Genomic DNA, 25,386 nt, shown 5'->3' with positions numbered 1-25,386 from the left:
ATGAAAAAATGATCTATGAATAAACAAAACGACTGATGAAGGAGGCCCGCTGGTGAGAGTTCACTCCTCGCCTGTCCATTAGCTAAAAGTGTAAGGAAATGAGATTTCATAAATTACTATATGTACAATTTCTAAGTCGTTAAGTAGAGCTGTTCTATTGGTCTAATTTCTTGTACGTTCAGTCCAAATATTATCTGTTATTTTAGGAAGTAGTGCATTTCATTGTAAACCTAAGCACGCAAACAAACATACACACACAATTACTGTACACAAACTAAAAAAAAAAACAGTCCGTCGAGGAAATATGTCAAAATATAAGGTCATATACAATTTCTCTGTCCATTATAAGTGTGTGTTTGAGTGTATTCTCGTGTGCTCATGAGCGTGCGCATGCTTAGGTAAGTACGCATACTCACAATAATTACGCTAAATATACATTGCATAAGGGAACCAGTAACAGAAACCACCAAGAATTTGGCAACAAAGTGTCTGTTCCCCAAGGGAGGAGAAGCAGGAACAGGCCCCTAGGCCTAGGGTTGGAGGTGGGACCTGCGTCGAATTTTTGGGGGGTGTATGTGTATATGTGTACACACAAGGGGTCCTGGGGATCGAGAGAATGGAGGGGAAGGATGCGGGTGTAGAGGGAAAGAAAAAAAAAATGGAAACTTTCTCTTCAGTTTTGTGGGAATGGGTTTGACGGATCTGCGCCAGACGTCTCCTGGTCTAGTTGGTGAGCAGACACAAGGCTGAAATCGCCGTCTCTCTGCCTCTGTCTGTCTGTGTGATGTTAGATTGGTTTGCAAAACACCTGCAGGCGATGAAGATAACGTCCGATAACACGCAAAACACATGTTGACCACAGAGAAAGCATCTGTTGTCCGAAGCTCCTGCGTGCGTCTCCTCGTGGCGTCAAAGATAGATAACCTCTTTCGGTAGCCAAGTAAAGTTCTATTACCATCAAAGATAATCTTGTTCCACTTCAAAGATAACATCGAAGATAACACAATCTGACGGCTAAGGCGAGGAAATAACTACAGAAATCGAAGGACCCAAATAAATCCTCCCAAATCAAGAAGAAGAAGAAGAAGAAAGGAGATTCTACAAAAAAGTTCTGCATCATTTCGATGTCATGAACATTGACATCACATGATTCAGAAAGTTCTGCGAGATATTATAGGTAAGTTTTCCTTGCGCGTCGTAAATTAGTTTGTAAAATAAGTGTTTGTGAAATATGTCTGTTCATAGAGTTCAGGAGTACGTGTAGTAATATTTTATATAAAAGCATTCTGCGATCAATAACTGATCATCGTAATTGACAATACCATTATTTGGCTACTACTCCTACCCCTACTTTTATTATTATTATTTTATTATTATTATTATTATTATTATTATTATTATTATTATATGGTCGAATACGCATAATCATCTACGCACAGTGACATTCAGTTGTTACGCTAGATGCACGTTCCAATAACGACAATTATTGAAGGCTTTTACTCGGCTTTCGAATCCATATTCTTTTATTCCTTTTCACCGATTCACTGTTTGACTGACAAAACAGTCAGTAATTCCTTAAAAGGTTGACTGACGTTTTTTTACTCAAATTGACTGGGTTGACGGATATTCAGAGACTGTTTTGAACGGTTGACTGGCGCTGCATGGCTGACGTACGCGTTGATATATTTTATGACTGACTGGCTAACTTATGGAGTCTTCTGTGTGACTGATTTGTTATGTTGCTGATTGGTTGACTTACTGAATAACTGATTAAGCCGTACTGTCATTGTTAGAAAAATGTGTACTCTCTTTTGTCCAGTTTTTTTTATTATTTTTTAAAGTTGCCGGTAAATATCCACAGCTGATATCATAGCAACCAACGGTTGGTGCTGAGCAAAAGCTTCCACTAATCACGATTATCTTCACTGATATCGGCTGCAGATATCAGCTACAACATCAGCTAATCTCTCTCTCTCTCTCTCTCTCTCTCTCTCTCTCTCTCTCTCTCTCTCTCTCTCTCTCTCTCTCTCTATATATATATATATATATATATATATATATATATATATATATATATATATAGAACTGGCCACAGATGTTAAGAACAGCCGAAGTAATAAAAGAAGTTTGGTAACGACGGTTTGTTCAGAGAAGTGGACGAATGGATTTCATAACTCACGAGTTCGAGTCTCTCCCAGGGCGAAGGGAAGCTACTACTTGGCATCTTAGGTTACTCACCAATAGGGTAGTGAGGGGGAGAGGTGCGTGAGGCCTGCATCTTCACTCCTGGAAAGTCAGGACTGACTGATTGATTTCCATAGATATTAGGCTACTTTTAGCGGAAACAGGCCTCAATAAGACCTGAAAACCAAAGAGAGAGAGAGAGAGAGAGAGAGAGAAAGAGAAAGTAGAGAGAGAGAGAGAGACACACACACACACACACAGAGAAAAGTGAGAGAGAGAGAGAGAGAGAGAGAGAGAAGAGAGAGAGAGAGAGAGAGAGAAGGGAAAGAGAGAGAGAGAGAGAGAGAGAGAGAGAGAGAGAGACACACACAGAGAAAAGTGAGAGAGAGAGAGAGAGGAAGGGAAAGTAGAGAGAGAGAGAGACACACACACACAGAGAAAAGAGAGAGAGAGAGAGAGAGAGAGAGAGAGAGAGAGAGAGAGAGAGAGAGAAGGGAAAGAGAGAGAGAGAGACACACACACACACACAGAGAAAAGTGAGAGAGAGAGAGAGAGAGAGAGGAGGAAGCGAGAGAGAGAGAGAGAGAGAGAGGAAAGCGATAGAGAGAGAGAGAGAGCACGGGGCAGACCCACTCCCGACCTCTTTTAATTAAGCTCTAATTGAGCAGTTGTTAAACAAAATAGCAAATGGGTCTGTCCACTCTATTCTCTCTTGTTACAACTCACTTTCCCCATAAGAAATTGTTGTAGGTTTAATATCTACTTGGAGGCCGATGGCACTGTCAACCAGTTGCCCTTATGGAGGCCAAATATGAAAGAGAAAGATGAGTGATGGAGAACAACAACTGCTTTAACCAGTGGAATCAGGGAAAACAGATGATCAATGTAATTCTGAAGCCAGGTAATGCGGGTTTTCCAGTCTCTAGTACTTGTGTCAAATGCATCAGGGAACACAGAGGAAGGTAGAAATTTCTGTATTCTAAAACTTATTATCTTAGAATCTTTGGGACTTTTTCATAAGTAACATTGAAACTTCCATATGTTGATTTTATACCCATCCAAGCAATGATCAGCCTCACACTGCTGCTAGGCTTTTCCTTCAAGCAGTCATATGTGGTCACCCACTCAGGAACAGACCAGACACAACATTGCTTCCCTTAACTCTGCTCTAACCCCCCTCTCTTATCTGTGAAGTTGGAAAGTTCCGAGAGATTTTTTATGGCTGTTACCCGATAATGGGAAGATTCGATAATGGGAAGATTTTTTAGCCCTTTGTTGGCCGAGTGTTACCGTCCGATGGGCCGGAGATAATGGGAATTTAGATTTGTTCTGATTGGAAGATTTATAAGGAGAGCTGTTAATCAAGATTTACTTAACTTTTTTTGGGAAGATTTTGTTTGAATGGGAAGATTTGTATGAAGAAGATTTTTGCGGGAATATTTATGAGGGAAAGCTTTATATTGAGAAGAATTATAATTGGAAGAGTTGTATTGAGAAGATTTAGAAGGGGAAGATTTTATATAGAGAAGATTTACAATGGCGAGATTTGTATTGAGAAGATTTATAAGGGGAAGATTTGCATTGAGAAGATTTATTATGGGAAGATTTATATTGGGAAGGTTTATAATGGGAAGATTTATAAGGGGAAGAATGAAAATTGGAATATTTATAAGGGAAAGATTCACACGAGGAAGATTGAAAATGGGAAGATTTATAATGGGAAGATTAAGAATGGGAAGATTAATACAGGAGGATTTATAATGGGAAGACTAATAATGGGAAGATTTATGATGGGGAGAACAATAATGGGAAGATTTACATGGCCATTAAGCGACTCGTCCATGTGGTAGAGTTTCAGACTTTCCTGAAGACGGGAAGCATTCACAGATATGTGTATTCATAAATGCATGCGTGTGTGTGTGTGTATGCACAAACACACACACATATGTTAAAGAGAGAGAGAGAATGCCCATTCTCAATCACCAAAGTAAAAATCATAAATCGCATTAATTGTCTTTACGTTGAAGCTAACAAATACATTTGTCACCATCATTTGAACGAACCATCAGCTACCATCTGATACATCATTTAACAGCTTTCTAAACAAACTAAGCCATCCAAGCTCACACAAGCACTTTCCAGCAACCCACCTAAACAAATGTGTGCTCGCATCAAGCATTTGTTTGTATGCAAATGAGGTTGCTTTCATGCATTTCTAGAACAAAGAGGTCAGGATGAGAGTTCGCGAGCCACTCTGGCGCCTGCGCAGAACATTTAGCTCATTCCTGTAAACAATCTGCAGGCCTGGAATTCTTTCTGTGACTATTTCAAATCTGTTTCGTGACTTTTCTCTGTATTTTCTAAGATTTGCGAATTTGCGCGAGCTAAAACGAATCATTAATCATTTTATTTTTTCTTGAATAATGATGCAGCAAAATGTTGCATTGCGTTATCGTGCACGCCTGCGCGCATGTAGATCAATGTGGTATTTCTATATAAAGGAATAATTATTGCTTTCTGCTTCGTTTAACCTTGTGGTCATAATTTTCCATTCTTTAAGCGAAGACCCTTTTTCAGTGCCTCTTTTTTTATGTCTCTCTCTCTCTCTCTCTCTCTCTCTCTCAATATATATATATATATATATATATATATATATATATATATATATATATATATATATATATATATATATACTGTATATATACTTATGTATTTATATGTTTATATTTATATATACATATATATACAAATAAATAGATATAAATGTAAATAAAATAAAAATATATATATAAATGTATATATAGATATATATATACATACATATCTTATATACATATATATATATATATATATATATATATATATATATATATATATATATGTATATCTATCTATATATATATATATATATATATATATATATATATATATATATATATATATATATATATATATATATATGTATATATCTATCTATCTATCTATATAGACTGCCATATATATTTATTCCACGCGCCATAGACTGCCATATATTTATTCCGCACTGAGAAAACGGCCATAGTGAAAGTGCCAATGCTTAATACCTAGCTTTTTCTGAAGCAGCCAGATTTAAAGGCCGCTCTAAAGCGTGTCAGTTGACGAAGAGAAAAAACTCTTTCGACAAAAAATTTAGATTTTCTGTTTGATCTTTTCTTTGAATAGTTTTATTGTTTTTTAATTATTACTATCATTATCGAGAGGAATTTCCTGTTCTCGTTTATAGTTATTATCGTTAATGAAATGCAGTGATGATTAACCGAACGAAACATTAAGAAATATTTCTTGACTTTCATCGATCTCTCTCAAGGAATTGTTGCTGAATGAGCAACGTACTTTGTAGCGAAAGAGCTGAGCTGAAAAAGAGCAAATAGAAAGATGCAAGAAGAAGACTTTGGAACTGCTTCTTAAATAGGACTTTAAAAGGCTGGAAATTAAAAAATGTTATATTAGTTGGGCAATTATATGAAATGTAATCGTAAACTGTTGAGTTGGAAAGGAAGTGCTCGTAAATATAGAACAATTAGTTTTATTGGCACGTGGCATCTTTTAACGCCAGAGCGCCAAACATTTTACCAAGAACCCAATAAATATGGTGAATGCGAACTTGCATGTTTTCAGTTTTGCATCAGTAAAGACATTTATTCCTATTGGTACAAATTTTGCTAAAATATAGAAAAAACAATTTTGGAATTTGCTATCAATTTGGAACAAGGTCTTTTGCACAGTTTATAAAAATAATATTGGTGAGTGGTTTTAACTTTGTGCCGCAGTTTTTTGCCTAGATTTAGAAAAACAGTGTTGGTTATTTGGTATAAATTTTGGTCTTTCGTCCAAATTTATTAAAAAATTATTGGGGATTTGGTATAAATTTAGTAACACAGTCTTTTGTTTAAAGATATGTAAAAAAAAGTATTGGTGATTTGGCATAATTTGAGTACTATAGTCTTTTGCCCAGCTATAGAAAAACATTATTGGTTATTTGATACTAATATTGTACCATAGTCTTTTGCCCAATTTTAGAAAAATGCTATTGGTTGTTAGGTATTAAAGTTGTACCATAGTCTTTTGCCTAAATTTAGAAAACAAATATTGATGATTTGGTGTTGAAGTTGCACTATAGACTTTTGCCTAAATTGAAAAAAAAAGTATTGGGGGTCCTGGTATCAATTTAGTACCAAAGTCTTGTGCTAAAATATAGGAACATACAGTGATGTTGGTGATTTAGTATTAATTTTTAACCGTAGTCTTTGGCCTAAATTAACAAAAATAACATTGGAGATTTGGTACTAATTTAGCACCATAGTCTTTTCCTCAAAGTAAAAAGTACTATTGGTGACATGGTACTAATTTCTCCCTCTCTTCTCGCCCAAAATAAGAAAACAGTACTTGTGATTTTGTGCTACTTTTTTCACCATTGTCTCAAATGCGTCAATCGGCGGCAACAAAACCATCGACTACGTAACTGCGACGCTTACCTCTCAGCTTGAATGGAATTGCTCGCATCCGGTTCCGTAAGGAAGGAAGGAAGGAGACGGGGAGGCCTTAGGTTAGGGTGTTGTGGTAAGGGCTGAGGGCGCGTTTGTGGAACAAGCAGGATTCGGCAGGGGCCTCAGGTTTGAACCCAAGGGCGCGCTGGCACGAGCTTACACAATAACCTACTGCTGACGACGCATAGCATTTCTCTGGGTCTGGAGGAGCTATACTGGTCTGCCTTCTTTCAGAGGCGGCCGGAATCTTTATTTGCCATTCTATATAGTTTTCTTAAATATCTTAACATTCATGCTGATTTCTTGATTTTCTTAACACGCAATTGCTTATCACACCGGATTTCAAAAAAGCCGTATTATCTGTTCATTCATTTTAGTTTTCTGTATAAGAAAACTATTGTGCCGGCTTTGTCTGCCCGTCCGCACTTTTTCTGTCCTCCCTCAGATCTTAAAGACTACTGAGGCTAGAGGGCTGCAAATTGGTATGTTGGTCACCCACCCTTCAATCATCAAACATACCAAACTGCAGCCTTCTAGCCTCAGTAGTTTTTATTTTATTGAAGGTTAAAGTTAGCCACAGTCATTCTTCGGACAACGAAATAGGATAGGCCACCACCGAACCGTGGTTAAAGTTTCAGGGGCAGCGGCTCATCCAGCATATACCGAGACCACCGAAAGTTATATCTATATTTGGTGGCCTTGGTTATACGCTGTAGCGGCTGTACAGAAAACTCGATTGCGCCGAAGAAACTTCGGTCCACTTTTACTTGTTTCTTCCTGACGACACCACTTAAGGACACTTGATGTGCAGATTTGCCTAATTTCATTAAAAATATTCACAACAATTTCTTTGATATTCCGCGACTTACCCGTTTTCTTTCTTTCTCTTCATGTCAGCATAATTCCTTACTGTGTTGACTCTTCGGTCTCATTGTGACCCATTGTTATTTGTAAGGTCTGTTGTAAGTTTGGGGAATTATTTTGAAGGCAGGAACATTAACTCAATGCTCAGCGCTCATATTTCGTCTGGCGTGATTTTAGAATTTCTAATGGCAGAGTGACGTCGGCAGATTCACTAATATAATACACGCACACATATATATGTATATATACTGTATATATACCTATATACATTACGCCAATTGTTTCGAAATGTTACCGAAGGCCTATTTTTAGTTGATAATAAGTCCACCGTCCCGGTTATCCGTCGCTTTTTCACCTATGGTGACGGTGGATTATATCAACTAAATATATAGATAACATATATGTATATTATTTAGGTAGTGTGAATTGATATTAAAGGATGTTTATATTTATGATTATATATGAATCACGGTGATGTGATAAATAGTCATATATATATATATATATATATATATATATAAATATAATATAAATATATATATACATAATATAAACGTTAAAGTTATAGTTAAATATCTATAAGCCTCTATACATTATACATAACACTGTTCCCTGAATTTTTTTTGGGAGCTTTGGTTCGTGACCCGGTTCCAATTCCCACCATACTCCCAAAGTCTGGTACCAGAGTCTCAGCTTGGCTATTGGGAGTGAGGTCTCTAGCCCCATTCTTCTGGTGGAAATGGAAATGGAACATAGAATTTAGGCCAAAGACCAAGCACTGGGACCTATGAGGTCATTCAGCGCTGAAAGGGATATTGAGAGTAGAAGGGCATGAAAGGTGTAACAGGAGGAAAGCCTTTCAGTTGCACTATGAAACAATTGTTAGGAGAAGGTGGATAGCAAGTTGGAAGAAAGAGAATATGAACAGAGGTACAGTAAAAGAAATGAAAGGGGTTGCAGCAGAGGGTCGAAGGGACGCTGCAAAGGACCTTAAGTAATGCCTACAGTGCACAGCAAGAGGTGCACTGACGGCACTAGTCCCCTACGGGGCCCATTCTTCAATGAATAAGATCATCTCTTGGAAGCAAACAGGCTCAGCCCCGTAGGGGGTTAGTGCCTTCAGTGCACCTCATGAGGTGCATTGTAGTCATTACTTAAGGTTTTTTGCAGGGTCCCGTCGGCCTCTAGCTGCAGCCCCTTTCGTTTCCTTTACTGTACCTCCTTTCATATTCTTTTTCTTCCATCTTACTTTCCTTAACCCTCTCCTAACAATTGATTCATAGTGCAACTGCTTTGAGGTTTTCCTCCTGTTACACCTTTCGAACCTTTAACTGTCAATTTTTTCGGCGATGAATGACCTCATAGGTCCCAGTGCTTGGCCTTTGCCTAAGTTCTATATTCAATTCAGTTCAGTCAAATAGGCTCAATATGTGAGAGACGATTTTGATTTTAAGATAGCAAATAAATACAAGATGTCGTATCGCCAATCTGTTTTGTTACAAGAAATAGCAGTGTACACAAGCCATAAAAAGTGATGGCATTATAAGAGAGGGTCGAGACAGCAACCCCGACCCAAGGGACGTACTGTCTCGCTAAGAAGCTTGAACCAATATATCTTTATTCTCCATGTTTTTATTGGGTCTTATTTTGGATGAGGCTAGTCCAAGGCTGGACGATCGTTGTTACACACAGAAAAAATACAAGCACCTAGATATACTTTCTATTTCATTAGTCTTTATTATATTGGGCAGAAACTTAGGCACTTAAGAGGAAAGAGGAGGGAGTGTTGGAGAGAACCGAGATGAGGATGGTGAGATGGATTGCTGGAACATCACTACTGGAAAGGAGGGAGATCAAGACATAAGAAGAATGTGTGGTATATGTAATGTCAAGGAGAAGGCTGGGGAGGGAAGCTTGTTTGAGATACTGTGGCCATGTAATCAGAAGAGAGGAGGTGGAACCAATCAAGAGAGCTAAGAACATGCCAGTGATGGGGAGGGGAAAAAGTTGTGGGGCATCAGTGGATTAACAGATTGATTAGACTTATTTTACGTGGCTAGAACCAGTTGGTTACTTAGCAACGGGACCTACAGCTTATTGTGGAACCAGACCGAGAAACTGAGATGATTCTAACTCTTCATCTCCCGCTGGAATTGGCTGGCCGACTTGGCCAACAAAGGGCTTAGGACTTCAGACTGATTTTATGTGGTTTAAGAACCACTGAGCTGATTAGCTCTCCTAGCACTTATTTTACGTGGGAACCAATTGGTTACCTAGCAACGGGCTTGTTGTGGAATCAGAACCACATTATAACGAGAAATGAATTTCTATCACCAGAAATAAATTCCTCTAATTCTTCATTGACCGGCCGGAGAATCGAACGCGGGCCCAGCAGAGTGCTAGCCGAGCATGATATCGAGCCATCCAATGAGCAACTAGGATCTGATTGATGGATGCGGTGAAGAGAGATATGGGTGAGGTGGGACCACGGGGGAGGAAGATGAAAAGAATAGAAGTAGATGGAAAAAGTTGACTCGAGCAGCCGACCCTGCTATGCAGTGGGACTGATAAGGTCGAAATATGAAGAAGAGCCTTTATTAATTTCCATTCACTAATTTCATCAGCTCTTGTTGGCCTCCTTGCAATGCATTGCCGCTCGTATCAAATCCGCCCCCCCCCCGCCAACTCCAACCTGTATCTGTCCCCCCCTACCTTTTATCTGCTTTGCGCTATTGAAATTTAACCCCTTTTATGTTCAGCCACTACACTATCCAAAGACTACACTTTGAAGAGTATTCTTTTGATGGCAGGGTGGCTAACGTCATTAATGGTCCGAAGACTGTTGCTAATCCCTCTTGAGGGCAGAGTGGTAAAGGTCACTACTGTTTCTCTGAATTTATTTTTTACCTCTTTGACAGTTCTGAGAGTATAGAAGGATATTATTGGTTCTTGGATGTGTTCTTATCACCCTTGTGGGTGAAGTGGATGGTGTCACCACTGGTTCTTGGTTCTAGTGAAGTTTGGGTTCAAATCATGTGTGGTAGCTTGTTATATGCATTGCATGACAGTATATATCATGTAATCATTTTTTGGATTATATATATTTATATATATGTATATATATATAATGTTGTATATACAATTTACACACACACACACACACACACACATATATATATATATATATATATATATATATATATATATATATATATATATATATATAGAGAGAGAGAGAGAGAGAGAGAGAGAGAGAGAGAGAGAGAGAGAGAGAGAGAGAGAGAGAGAGAGAGATCACTCTTTAAATGAAGGAACTTTGGTGTTTTCTTGAGTAGACAGTAAACATCTTGATGTCGTTGTTTGTTGATGCTTTTGAATGTAACCTCTGGTTGGTGGCAAGCAGCATGAACTTCAGCCAATCACGCCTAGTTTCCAGGATACTGGTTGTGGAAATTTACTGTTAGCTAAAAAAACAAGCAAAAAATGAGTCGAAATTTCTTCGGCGCAATGTTTTTGTCGTATAATGGTTCTGAAAATAGGCTGATGCGGTCTCGGTATAACTGTATGACATCTGGTTTGGCAAGAAGCCCGAACTATCCTATATCGTTAACCAATCAGGCCTAACCTTAAACAAAATAAAAAATTGAGGTTGCAATTTGACGATTGATGATTAGGTTGGATGATCAAAAAAACAAGCAAAAAGATCTGAAAAAATAGATTTCATTGCACAATAGTTTTACAGAAAATAAAACATTACAAACACATACAGTGCATGTCAGAATGAATGTCAGAATGCTCAACGTAAAATGATCCACTTCTTGGGAAAAGAAAGTTGGAAAAATTAATGTGTTCGAATGACGTATGATTAAATCACAAAATGTCGGTGAAAGTTAGCTCAGCGTAGGTAGAATTTCAGTTGAAAATGGCTGGAGTATCTTGTACACACAAAATGAAAGTCTGCGTCAAATCTGCAAACGTGACAGACATTATTACGTACAAGAATAACCGCGTCATAAAAAGACAAAAGCTGCATAATCAGGGAGGAGCCTGAGTCTACAACAACACTTACAAGAAGAAGAAGAAGAAGAAGAAGAATGACAGGAAACGAAGTCTCGTCTCCATAACTTTCACTTTCTCGACGAAGGGAAGGCTTCCGTAGTTTTCCCGCGCCCTTTCACTGTGCTTTCCGAGGGCAGTGTGTACGCAACTCGAGGGATCTGAGACCTGTGTCGTTTCTTGTTTTCGTGCTGCAAAGAAGAAGAAGAAGAAGAAGAAGAAGAAGAAGAAGGAGAAGAGTGTCACTGACTCTAAAGGAAAGAGGAAACTCGACGGAGTTACTCATCTTATCGTTCTGGTGAGTTCAGCTGGAAAGACGCAAGAAGCAGTTGAAGAGATGTGATTATTCGAAGTGGATTTGTTGTCCTGAAATTAACTAAAAACTATATACAGAAATTAAAAACAAACACAGTCACACACACACACCAACACACCCATCCACATACGCACACACACAGACATAACTACACACATGTTTATGTTTATATAGATCTATATGACTATATATATACATTATATATATACATACATATGTATGTGTATGTATATATATATATATATTTTATACATATATATGCATATATATTTATACATATACATACACATATTCATATGTATATATATGTATATATATGAATAAAAATTACATGAACATTCGTTACCGTGCATTCCCTCCAAAAAAGCGAGATTTATCAGAATTTCCGAAGAGTCTATCCAAATTTATCATTATTTTGTTAGTGCAGAGACCACGAATACAGTGAAAGTGAAAGTATGGGCGTTGGTTCTTGTTTCATTAATTCGACTGGCTGAAGGGAGGGAGGATGATTCATGTATATATATATATATATATATATATATAGGTATGATTCATATATATATATATATATATATATATATATATATATATATACATACATACACACACACACACACACCCATACACACAAAGTATATGACTCACCATTAAGAAAGCCGGGAGTGTGTGGGAGGCAGGTGAGTGGCGCATTGTGTGTGGGGGTGTAGGCTATACGATGAGCTGCTCGTGATCCTTTTGTTCAGTAGTATGTGATAGACAGTGCTGTGGAAATTTACATTACTGGACTTTATCCGCATTTCAATATTGTAATTGTGAATGTGGTACTAATGTTTCTTTATATGTACATAAACTACATATATATGTATTATATATATATATATATATATATATATATATATATATATATATATATATATATATATATATATATAGAGAGAGAGAGAGAGAGAGAGAGAGAGAGAGGAAATCAAACCTAAGAGCGTGAAGGTGACCCTGAGAGAATGTCCCAGTTAATTACAAGGTTTCACGGTTTCTTCGCACAGTACTCGGCTTTCTAAATCTCTGTCTGTCTTTGTCTGTCTTTTTTTTTTTCTCTCTCTCTCTCTCTCTTTATCTATCTATCCGTCTATCTGTCTATCTACCATCATCCATTTCTCTATCATTATTTTCTTACTAAGATATGTCGGAATCATAAAGGTCTGCAAGGAAGTCTTTTGACTAGAAGGGAAAGGTATGAGGATGTATATGTATATGTATATGTATATACGGTATATATATATATATATATATATGTATGTATATATATATATATATATATATATATATATATATATATATATATATATATATATATTTATATTTCTATCTATATCTATCATACATATATATGTTATTCTATATATACTGTGTGTATATACATATATATATATATATATATATATATATATATATATATATATATATATATATATACCTATCTATATATATATATATATATATATACATACATATATATATATATATATATATATATATATATATATATATATATATATATATATATATGGATGTCTTGTGTGTATATAGCAAGGATAACAAGATGTAACAAGGTGTTACTAGTGTGGTTTGGTCCTGTGGGTATAATGGAAGAAAAGTTATTGAGAAGAACGATAAATTTGGAAGTGTTTTGAGGAAGGAGAGACAGGGTGTATAAGAAGTTTTAAAAGGAACAACTTTAATCTACAGGAAGTGGGAGAATGCTTTGAAGATAGAGGTGAGTGGCGCAGTGGGAAACTGATGTTTGATTCCCAGCCTATGACCGATTTTCGTTGGTAAATAAAGTGACTAATGTAATGGGAAGTTTTATGAAGAGTTGTTTCATCCTTTATTCCCTAGTTATTGGGTAAATTGGGTAATAAGTATTATTTTGATTTTTGTGAAGTCATTCTCTTTTTAAAAAAAGTCTTGTTCCATATTACAAAAACACACAAACATATATATTATATATATATATATATATATATATATATATGTATGTATATATAAAATATATATACATAAATATATATATATAGATAGATATACTATATATATAATACATACAAACACACACACATACATATATATATATATATATATATATGTGTGTGTGTGTGTGTGGTTTAGTTGAAAAGAAACTGCAGTTATCAATTTTTCAAGAAACCATTATCTTTCCAAGATAGCTAACACTAATGCACTAAATAAAAAGATGAATACAGACCAACAGGTAGATAGATATATCAATCAATCAATCAACAGGAAAGCTGACAAAGGTGAAAGACCCTGCAAGCAGATTCAAGCAACTGCTTTCTATTATCTGTCGTTTCCACCATCGCGATGAGTCAGCCATTTCCGATCACTTTCTCTTTTTCTTCCTTTCCTTTCCCCGTGAGACTCTTCCTGTGACTCATACACAAACCACAAGCCTCATAACCGCTGTTGTTATTAGTTTTCTGTAAACGGAAACTATTATAGAGATGGCTATTTTGTCTGTCCTTCCGCACTTTTTCTGTCCGTCCTCAGATCTTGAAAACTGCTGAGGCTAGAGGACTACAAATTGGTATGTTGATCATCCATTGTCCATTCATTAGATATATCAGATTGCAGGCCTCTAGCCTCAGTATTTTTTATTTTATTTAAGGTTAAAGTTCGCCATGATTTTGCGTCTGGCAACGCTATAGGTGCCAATAACACAGGCCACCACTGAAGTTTCATGGGCCGCGGGTGAGAGTTTCATGGGCCGTGGCCGAGAGTTTCATATAGAATTATACGCTGTAGAGAAAAGTCGATTGCGCCGATAAAACTTCGGCGCATTTTTGACGTGTTTTTATGACGTAATGGCGTTATACAGCGTGATTTTCGAAATCTTTACGTTTCTCTACTTTTGTCTTAATTGTGGAGCTGTGGGTTTTAGCCTTCATGATGGCCCAGTTTCTGCTTGTAATTGACTGCTACGGTATGTTGCTGGAGAACTGAAATCTTTATCACCTCCATATTAAATCCTTTGTTTCATTATTGTTCAGTTGCCACTTGCACAGGAGCTGCTTCCCTGGAGGTAGGCAGGTTTCATGCCAGGCTGGGGAAGCTGGCCTGAGTCGTGCAGATAAGTTGTTGCAGATAAGTGAAAAACATTTGAATTCTTTTCAGTTTTCTGTAAAAGAAAACTATTAAGATGGCTATTTGTCTGTCCGTCCGCACTTTTTTCTGTCCCCACTTTTTTTCTGTCCGCCCTCAGATCTTAAAAACTACTGAGACTAGAGGGCTGCAAATTGCCATGTTGATCATCCACCCTCCAGTCATCAAACATATCAAATTGCAGCCCTCTAGCCGCATTAAGTCTTTATTTTATTTAAGGTTAAAGTTAGCCATAAACGTGCATCTGGCAACGATATAGACCATATCACCACCGAGCTGTGGTTAAAGTTTCATGGGCCGCGGCTTACACAGCATTATACCGAGACCACCGAAAGATAGATCTTTTGTCGGTGGCCTTGATTACACGCTGTACAGAAAGCTCGATTGCTCCGAAGAAACTTCGGCGCCTTTTTACTTGTTTATATTTGTTACCAGATGTTTACTCATTTCAAGTGATTAGGACTGACCTCACCACCAAGTGGGCCCGGGTTCGATATCTGAGGGAGCCAGAACGCTGTAAGCACGTTCCGCTAAATTCCATCTAAGCAACTAATTGTGTTTGGTGGTTAATCGACTGTCGTGGTTGGTTCACAACTAAGACGGGAAGGGGTGTTGGGCCAGCAACTTCACCCCAAAAGATTACTGAGAGACTGTGATTTTAAATGTCAGCCTGAATGATATGAATTAATGTTCAAGACGGAGGAGACTCAGATAGATAATAGATAGTTAGGTAGATAGAGAGATAGAAAGAATTCACTATTAACGATAGATATCAATGTGGAAATTAGATAAAATACTGGGAATAAGAAAACATGACTAAGAAACTGAGAGATAAAGATATATATATATATATATATATATATATATATATATATATATATATATATATATGTATATATATATGAATATATATATATATATATAGATGTATATATATACATACACACACATATATAGTATATATATATGTGTATGTATATATATATATATATATATATATATATATATATATATATATATATATATATATATATATATATATAGAGAGAGAGAGAGAGAGAGAGAGAGAGAGAGAGAGAGAGAGAGAGAGAGAGCGAACAACCATAGTTATCTGAGTGGAAAACAAGGCGTGACTGAATAGCGGAAAAGTGAAAGCATATATTTCCCATCAAAAAGGATTTCGAGTTTCGATATTTCCATTTTCAGAGCTTTTTCCATTTTCCAGTTTATTTTCACTCAATCTATTACCTTTTAGGCCTAATTGGTACCTAATGCCGCTCGTTACAGACTCCTAGGGTACGTTGCAAGTTTTAATCACGGTTTTGGGAGTTCCTGTACCAGCGAGGTTTTGCGAGTATTGGTGGTACCCATCCAAGTGATGACCATACCCAATGTTGCTTAGTTTCAACGACCGATTTACCCGTAATCCAGCGCATTTATTACCGCCTGTGATTAATTAATGATCATCCGTTCAGGTAGCGACCAGACTCAATTTTACTTCGCGTCACTGACCGGAAAACCGGTTATATATGAAAAGTGATAACGATTGGCTTTCATTCTAGATACCTGAAGCTAATCATTAAAAGTAGATTACATGAAGCCTGTTTACAGGGTATTTACAAGTTGAAGGGGCTGTAATGTTACGTTTTTCAATAACCTGCAAGAAAAAATCATAATTAAAAGAGTAGCAATCCAATTGCCTAATGCGCTTCACCAACCCTCCCCCCCACCATATCCATGACTACTCCAACATCCCGTACGCCATCTTACTTGCCCAAAACAGCCTTAAGGATAAACGATCATTTTAAAAAATTCACCTCACCGACAAACGAAGCCTTAAAATACGTGTTTATAGAATGTTGTCTGCTTAGAATGACTTTTTAGTTCTCTGTAAAAGAAAACTATTAAGATGGTTTTGTCTGTCCGTCCGCACTTTTTCTGCCCGCCCTCAGATCTTAAAAACTACTGAGGCTAGAGGGTTGTAAATTGGTATGTTGATCATCCACCCTCCAGTCATCAAACATACCAAATTGCAGCCCTCTAACCTCAGTAGTTTTTATTTTATTTAAGGTTAAAGTTAGCCATGATGATACATTTGGCACCGCTGTAAGTGCCAACAACACAGGCCACCACCGGATCGTGGCTGAAAGTTTCATGGGTCGTGGCTGAGAGTTTCATGGGCCGTGGCTGAGATTACATATAGCATTATACGCAGCACAGAAAACTCAACTGCGCCGAAAAAACTTCGGCACATTATTTACTTTTTTTTTTATTTCCCAAAATATTTGCATAAACTCGTCTTACACCCTGTATAGGAAGACTAATAACCAATGACTATCATTGGTGGTAACCACGCGTGAACTCTGACCTAAGACCTTGGTCATGATCTCTATATTTATTTCAGTTATTCCTGTTAGCTCCTTTGGATTGATAACTTAGCCTGCAACCTAATCTCACATATAAATTTAAAATGGCGTACTATTGGTAAAGGAATATAATTTGGTAATGCGAAGTGAATCAGTGAAAATTTCAATTGCATTTTCGCAATTTCTTTCAGATGAATACCATATTCTTTGGAAGCATGAATTTCAAGTCAATAATCGCCCCTGTAGGCCTGTTCCATATGAATAGGGTTCATCCTCTTAAAGATAATAATAGTAATAATAATAATAATAATAATAGTGTACGTTCATAGTGAGAAAAGTGATGGACTCCTAAGGAGGCAGGATGCAACCCGGAACCCCACACTATACCACCCAGTCGAATAGGATGACTGAGTTAGAAAAAAAAAAAATAATAGCGTACCAGTACTAAATTACTATGTGCTAGTAGTATCGGTATATGAAAGTGCACAGAGCTTACATTTTCCTTATTATGTAATTATTTCCTTTTTTTCGCGTTCACTTCAGGATTTTATTTATGAATGAATTTTACCTTCCATTTTTTCTCTACAATTCTCTGCTATTTCATCGTATAAGTGTCTCGTGTGCAAGTGTTCAATTATAGCTTTTATAACTGGCACATTCATAATTCCCCTGATAGCAGATTTAGCGACAAGCGCCTTTGCGAATTCGCAAAATTCATGGAATTCCAGATTGATAGATACATAGGTAGATTGACAGATAGATTGATGAACAGGTCAATACAAGATAAATTTGTCAACCTCCTGACGAAAAATCGACAACGGTAACTTTTTCCAGTGTATCGAGTAAATCTAATGATCGAATGAATTATCAAAAACAGGATGAATACAGAAAAGATAAACCGGGGTAGAGAGAGAGAGAGAGAGAGAGAGAGAGAGAGAGAGAGAGAGAGAGAGAGAGAGAGAGAGAAAGTCTGTCATTAGCTCTTACTTTCCTCTCCGTCATCTCCCACCTCCTATTAGATCCGAGCATCAAGAGATGATGTCAAATGGAAATCAGTCAGAACAAGGAATTATTAAGTGTGTCTGCACTGGAAAATTGGTCTTATATTACCGTCTCACTTCGTTTGCCTTCATCCTGATAGAAAGTGATCTCTGCCTGTTCATAAGTTTGCTTTTTGATGCATGTGATTTGCTCTGCTGGTAAGATTTCAGTTTTTTTTTAAATTTCCTATTTTTTAATTTCCTGTTGAAAAGTAGATGAGATGAATGCTGTTTTGTCGTAGAAGCTGTTGTTCTTACCATTTTGGTTGTTGTTGTAACTTGATATTAGTACAACTGCATTCCTTGTTTAGTCAAATCTAATAATGTTGATATCTTAATAATGATTCACATTATTTTTTGTTGAATGCTATGCTTACACTTCCTCGTACTGAAACTGCCCATCTCAGCAATAAAAATCAAACCTGATAAGCGTATGATGACTTCTGCTTTTCCTCATAGATTTCATGACATCACATTTCCATATCTATGAAGATAATGATTGCCATCGTTCCTTAGTGACCCTGATTTAATGTTTTGTTTTCTTCAGCAGATGAAGCGTAGCTGACATGGCTGTTGGTATGCTGCTGGCTTTCCATGTCGGGGTTTCCGCCATCTTGCTACTCCACGCTGCGAGAGGGTTGGTGATCAATGATGAGTCTACTGGAGAGACAGAATATTACGTTGCTCCCGCTACTTACGCCAGGAAGGATGGCAAGGCTCTTCCGAGCACGATCATAATCTCTAGGCCTCTCGGTCTTAGAACAGACCCTCATAAAGATTCGGAGCGAGAAGAAGAGAAAGAAAAAGACGAAGACTTTACAGAAGGGTCGTTTTCTTTGATCCCCCAGAAAGAGAAGACTCCCGGAAAAGGCGAAGTTAGCGTGGAGCCCAATATCCAGTTTTACAAGATCGAATGCTCCAAAGGTCGATCTTGCACAGCAATAATTCCTGCGAGAACCACCACCATAAGTCCACCTTCCATACCTTTCACGAAACTGGAACTGAAGAAGTATCTCTCCCAATTTGGACTCTACCATGGGTTTCCTTATGACGAAGATTATGAAGCCACAGGCAGTCCTGAACAGATAAAAGAAAACGAAGGTGCCAAATATTTCAACAAGCATGCTGGCATTAACCACAGTGTAGACAGAGCCTTTGGGACTAACAATAGAAATTACTGGCCTGGCTCTGAATATAGGCCAGGGAACCAGCCGTCAAGAGGTCAGGTGTTCAAGTATCAAGGATCTGATTCCCACTCAGACTTCCCAACTCAAAGTCCCTTCCCAAACTTTTCCACAAGTAGGCCAATGCCAGATTTCCAAATGAGGCCTATAGAATTCCCCACTCAATATCCTTCTTTGGATACTACAACGAGAAGTCCTGTAAACAAATGGGATAAGTTTACTGCAGATTTGCCAATGAGGAAACCAGATAACAAATGGGGAGAGGTAAGGCCACTGACCAATGATAGATTCCATGGCCAACATTCCCATGAACTGCCATCACCATTTGGGCATGAAGACGACAGCATTAGGCGACCTAATGGTCCTCCGAGACCACCCTCACCAATAAGGACCACAACACATCCTACAACATATGACGGAGTGTGGAACCGTTATAGCATGTCAACTGTCTCACAGTTAGATAAGGACACTGGTGAATGGGTGAAGGTTTCATCGAGTAGTACTAGATTAGATCATGGTCTGTTTAACCTCTCTGAAGATGGCAGCCCCCTTCGCCTGGTCCTTTGCCACCAGCCACTCACCACACAAAAGCCAGTCTGACCGTCCTTGGCATTAGTGACAGGGAGCCCCTCTCTGCATTTGGAGATTCCGATGCAAACAAGCCTCACGTGTTAACAGTTCCAAGTGCCAACCCTGGCAGCCCTCCTGAGATGATTGAGACTGATGGCGGGTATGTTCATATTTTATCCTCGGTACCATTGTCCATCGGTCTGCCTTATAAACCCAGTGCACCAGTGTCCTCTGACGACCCCACGGGACTTAATAAAGTGAGCGTTCCCCTTTCACTCTTTTCTGCCTCATCTCTCACTGATGAACCCTTGTCAGAGGATACAGAAACCACAAGCACTGCTTCCACCACCATCACCACTTCTACCACCACTACCACAACCACACTCCCCCCTGTCACTACTACTAGAACTACCACTACAACAACAACCACACAGAGTCCTCCTGAAGAAACAGCATTCCTAGACAACCCTTACGCTGTCATGGCTGCAGTTGGGGCTGGTTTGATACCTGCCACATTTGCAGCTCTTCTGCCAGTCTTTGTTGGGCCTGGCAGGAGAAGAAGGCGTAGGCGGTCAGGTTCTTGGTTTAATAATTACTTTTCCCCTCTGAGAGTCCCTGGGGTGTCAGAGAGATTACTGGCAGAAATGGAGGTCCGGGTTCAGCGGTCACTGACCCGCAATGGTACCAGCCGCTACAAGAGATAGCAGACAGTAACTGACAGTGACCATCGACTGACAAAGATATCTGACGGTATAGTCGACACTGTACATCAATGTACACAAGCCTGCCAGTGTAAATATTATCCAGCACACGAGGAGCAAAGCACTGGTCTCTTCCTTTAATGGTTTTGGATTATGTGTCTCTCTTCAATTGTAGATTTATGCTGTGCACTCTAATGTATTTTCCTGCCTTTGGAATACAAATTATCGTTATTCATCATCTTTCTTGTTTGAGTACAGATCTGGCGAAATTTAACTTCAAGCTTGGAAAATATTAGATAAATCTATTTTAGCTCTGTGTACCATACTAGATAGGGAATTTCTTTCAATTTGCACCAAATAATTTTCGTTCAGCATCTTTGTCATTAAAAACTGAATATATTTCTCTTAAAGAAGGTGGCCATGTTCAAAATCAGATGTTAAAATTTGAAATTTATTGTTCTGTGGAAGTACAACAATTTGAGTAATATAATCTTAAACATTATCCGATATGTTAAGGCCAACATAGTTATTGATTCTAAATTTTTGTACTGCGGTAATATTTTGAATAATTTTTTTTAAGATTTTAATATTTGGAAGTTGTTATTTAGTTTTTTCATAAAATAGAGGCCATATACTGTAGAAATCTATGCCACGTAATGTTTTACCAATCTTAAGCTTAGCACACAGTAGCCTACAGTGCTTTAGAACTTGCTCTAGGTTTGTTGAGGGAACTTCTCAGTTTTCTTCTTCAACAACTGGTATTCACTGAACAAATGACGTAGACAGCAACAATTTCTGGGGATGGATCCACACCAGTATAAGATTGCAAGGAGCATTACAGAAATAATTGTCTTTCAACTGAAGTGTAACTAATTCACATTGGCATGTTACGGACTCTTCTTTGCTTGTCTTCGTTACACAAGGTCTTGATAATTACTCCTCAAAAGTGTTCACAGATAATTTATTACTTTTTTTTTAGGGAGGGGGGAAAATTTACTTTAGTGCCTGTACAAAAGAAGACATAGACGTTTCTAAAATATCATTCTGTTTTGATACAGGACTTCCCCAGAAATTTATGTGCTATTTTGACGTATTGAAAATGTTACCTGTTTTGTTGCTATGTGGTATACCTTCATGTAGATGCACTTATTTACTATTGTGTCACTTTCTAATGTTGGAAAGAGAAAAACTCAGTTTCATATACTCAGATTTTAGGTATGTAATTAAGAAATTCTACATGAAAATCATACTGACTTGCTATTATTTTTCTAGATCTGCATTTGTGATACTGACAGGGTTAACCTATGCTTATTGTCCATTACTAATGTTCTGATGTCCTAATACTACTTCCTAAAAAGGTAACTTTTGCTAAAGTTATTCTAATTCTTTCAGGCTTCCTGACGGACTGAGAAAGAAATTAACTCTGAGCAGAGTTTATTGAATGCTGATCCGCCTTCAAAAAGGGAAGCATCACAGCAAGAGTCTTGACAAAAAGAGGCATTGTACATAGGTATGACGGACCTACAAAACACCGGTGGAATTGTCGAGCATTTGAATGACTCATACTAAGGAAGGATTTGCCTGATGCAAAAGGAACTTTTCAAGGTCTTCGTTATTTAAATTTTCTCAGTGCTTGAAGTGTTGGAATGGGCAACCTGGTACCTTTACGTAGCCCAGGCCTAAGGGGTATACACTCATACATGTATGGAGCTTGAAAAAGGCTGTATGAACCTCACTGAATAATTGAAGAGACTACTTCCTTGAAAGACGAATAATTGAAGGAAAGAAAACAGAATAAGGGAAAAATAAGTCCAGGTGTACTTTTGTTTTTTTTTTTTTTATAAAAAATGCTCTTAGTTTAATTTTGTGGAGCAAAATGCTTTCAGTTAGTTGGCTTCATTTATGATTTCAATAATGATTCTGAATGCAATCATTGTGAAAGATTTTGTAATTGTTCTTAATAGTTTGGACTGTGATAAAAAATTCCTATATTTTCTTAAACTTCTGTCAAGTGATCTAGTATGATTTAAATGAAAATTTGGAGAGAGGACAAAGCCAGTGGCATTAATCTTAAGGTGTAAAGGTATTGGATAGAAAACAAGGATTGCTGGAAGGATTAGCAATTAAGATTTTAAGTTTAACAAAGTATGGATTCACAGTGTTAATTTAAAAAAAAAAACATTCCTTATGCATGCTGGCCATGCTAAGGATGAAAATAAAAAAAATAGACAAAATAAATAAACTACATACTCTAAAAATGTGTACAAAGTATTTGTTAGTTAGTTTCACATAAAGGATTAAACTTAAGGAACATATGTTTAATTTCCTAATACAGGCTGAAATTAAATGACTCTTGGTGAGCTTCTAAGTAATTACCTAAGAACCCGTTGTTATGTTGTTGTTGAGTATTAAGCTGGCATGATGCCAGCACGGGCTCTTGCTTCAGGAGTCACCTGTAATTTCTTAAGAGACTTAGGACACATCTTTTTTACCTGCCTGAAGTATTGTTCAATTTACCGTAATGGAGAGTTTTTATTTATTTGGTTTTCCAAAACAGGACCAAAACAATATGGTGTGAACAAAATTATGCACAGTCTAAACATGACGTATTTCAGTTCTCAGAATGAAAAATGGATCATTCATATTCTCTTTCTTCCATCCTACTTTCCATCCTCTCCTATCAATTGTTTCAGGGTGCAACTGCGAGGTTTTCCTCCTGTTACACCTTTCAGACCTTTTTACTTTTAATTTCCTTTTCAGCCTTGAATGGCCTTGTGCTCTGGCGGATTCAGGGCGGATGGCACCTGGACACGTGCCCCCCATGAAAAATAATGACAAAATAATAATATTGAAGATTTAGATAATAATAACATAAATGAGAAATATAAAAATGGGGAAAGAATAAGTAATCTGTAGTAAAAATAATAATGAAATTTTGAGAAAAAATAATAACAATAATAATAATAGCAATAATCTTAATGATAATAATAGTGGATTCGGTATTTCCTGATAGAACAGGCGATTACTGTCCAATTCATACACACACACATATATAAATATATATACATATATTCTCTGTAAACAATATATATATATATATATATATATATATATATATATATATATATATATATATATATATATATATATATATATATATATATATATATATATATATATAAATATATATATATATATATATATATATATATATATATATATATATATATATAATATGAAAATTGGTGTCCTCCATGGAATTTTTCTGGATCCACTAAGGTCCCAGGGCTTGCCCCTTGACCTAAATTTCATGTTTCCTTTCATTCCGCTTCATTTGTTTTCGTATTTTCAGAAGCTCTCGAGGATCATTTTAAAACCTCGTGCACTGTCACATAATTTCATTCTGAACAAGGTTAAGAAGATATGGAAAGGACCATAGAATTTTGGAAAAATAAAAGTGGAAATTGCTGAACACCATAAAAACTGACTAACCCAGCCATGGATGAGATGAAAGGCCAGAAATGCATTCATAGATGCATCATAAATAAAGTGTCAGGGAGATTATTAGCAGTCTGTCTTACAAGTAAACGGTAATTACTTAAAGAAATAAACTCTTTATTATTTGCAAGTTTTCATCTCTGTACCTGTGAGATGACATTCTTGTTGTAGGTTTTAAAATGTATATATTTTTTAGATTTTGAAAGCTTTTCTAATCACTCAGTGATTTGTTTATGATTCTTGCGTTACAGAGAAGGTGATAATAGTCACAGCTTTTTCACTGTTATTTTCTGTAGTTCTCAAACTGTATTTATATTAGTTGTGGAGTTATTTGTAGGCTTAAAAATCGCTACATAAAACTCTTAAATAATTTCAGTGTTTTGAGAATCTACCGAAAATTCTTGGAGATTCTGCTTCATTTAAGTTATTTCAGCACTGAGGTAAAAGAGAGAGAGAGAGAGAGAGAGAGAGAGAGAGAGAGAGAGAGAGAGAGAGAGAGAGAGAGAGAGAGAGAGAGAATTCTTTTAGCTAGTCCATTCATTCAAGATTTTACCAGAATATGTTTTGAGTCTTAGCTTAGATAGCTTGTGGAAGTTTGCTAAGAGTCAGCTGAACTTAAGAATATTTTAGGATAGTTTATATTATTAATGAACATTATTTGTTTGCCGAAAGGAAACAGGAAACTGCCACGGAGTCTGGATACGTTGAATGGAATTTGTATTTCTATGCTCTTTGAAGAAATGTACGAGGAGTGAATAAAACCCTCCGTGAATTAATATTCTTTTATTCATTTTATACTTCTTCAATATTTTTGTTCCTTGAATAAAAATATACATCTACAAAATGACGTCATTTTCACTTAAAAAAATTCTCATTGCTGCTTAGAACTAAGTTAGATTCAAAACGC

General features: G+C 36.9%; 1 pseudogene; it reads left to right on the top strand.

The window, feature by feature from the left end:
• The first annotated feature begins 1,083 nt into the window (after positions 1-1,083).
• LOC136830282 (uncharacterized) lies at positions 1,084-22,491 on the top strand (annotated as a pseudogene).
• Positions 22,492-25,386: the final 2,895 nt, after the last annotated feature.

The sequence above is a fragment of the Macrobrachium rosenbergii genome, chromosome 46 (genome assembly GCF_040412425.1).
Source record: "Macrobrachium rosenbergii isolate ZJJX-2024 chromosome 46, ASM4041242v1, whole genome shotgun sequence".
Lineage (NCBI taxonomy): Eukaryota > Metazoa > Arthropoda > Malacostraca > Decapoda > Palaemonidae > Macrobrachium > Macrobrachium rosenbergii.
Note: the sequence above shows the minus strand (reverse complement) of the source record. Positions and strands in the feature narration are given on the sequence as shown.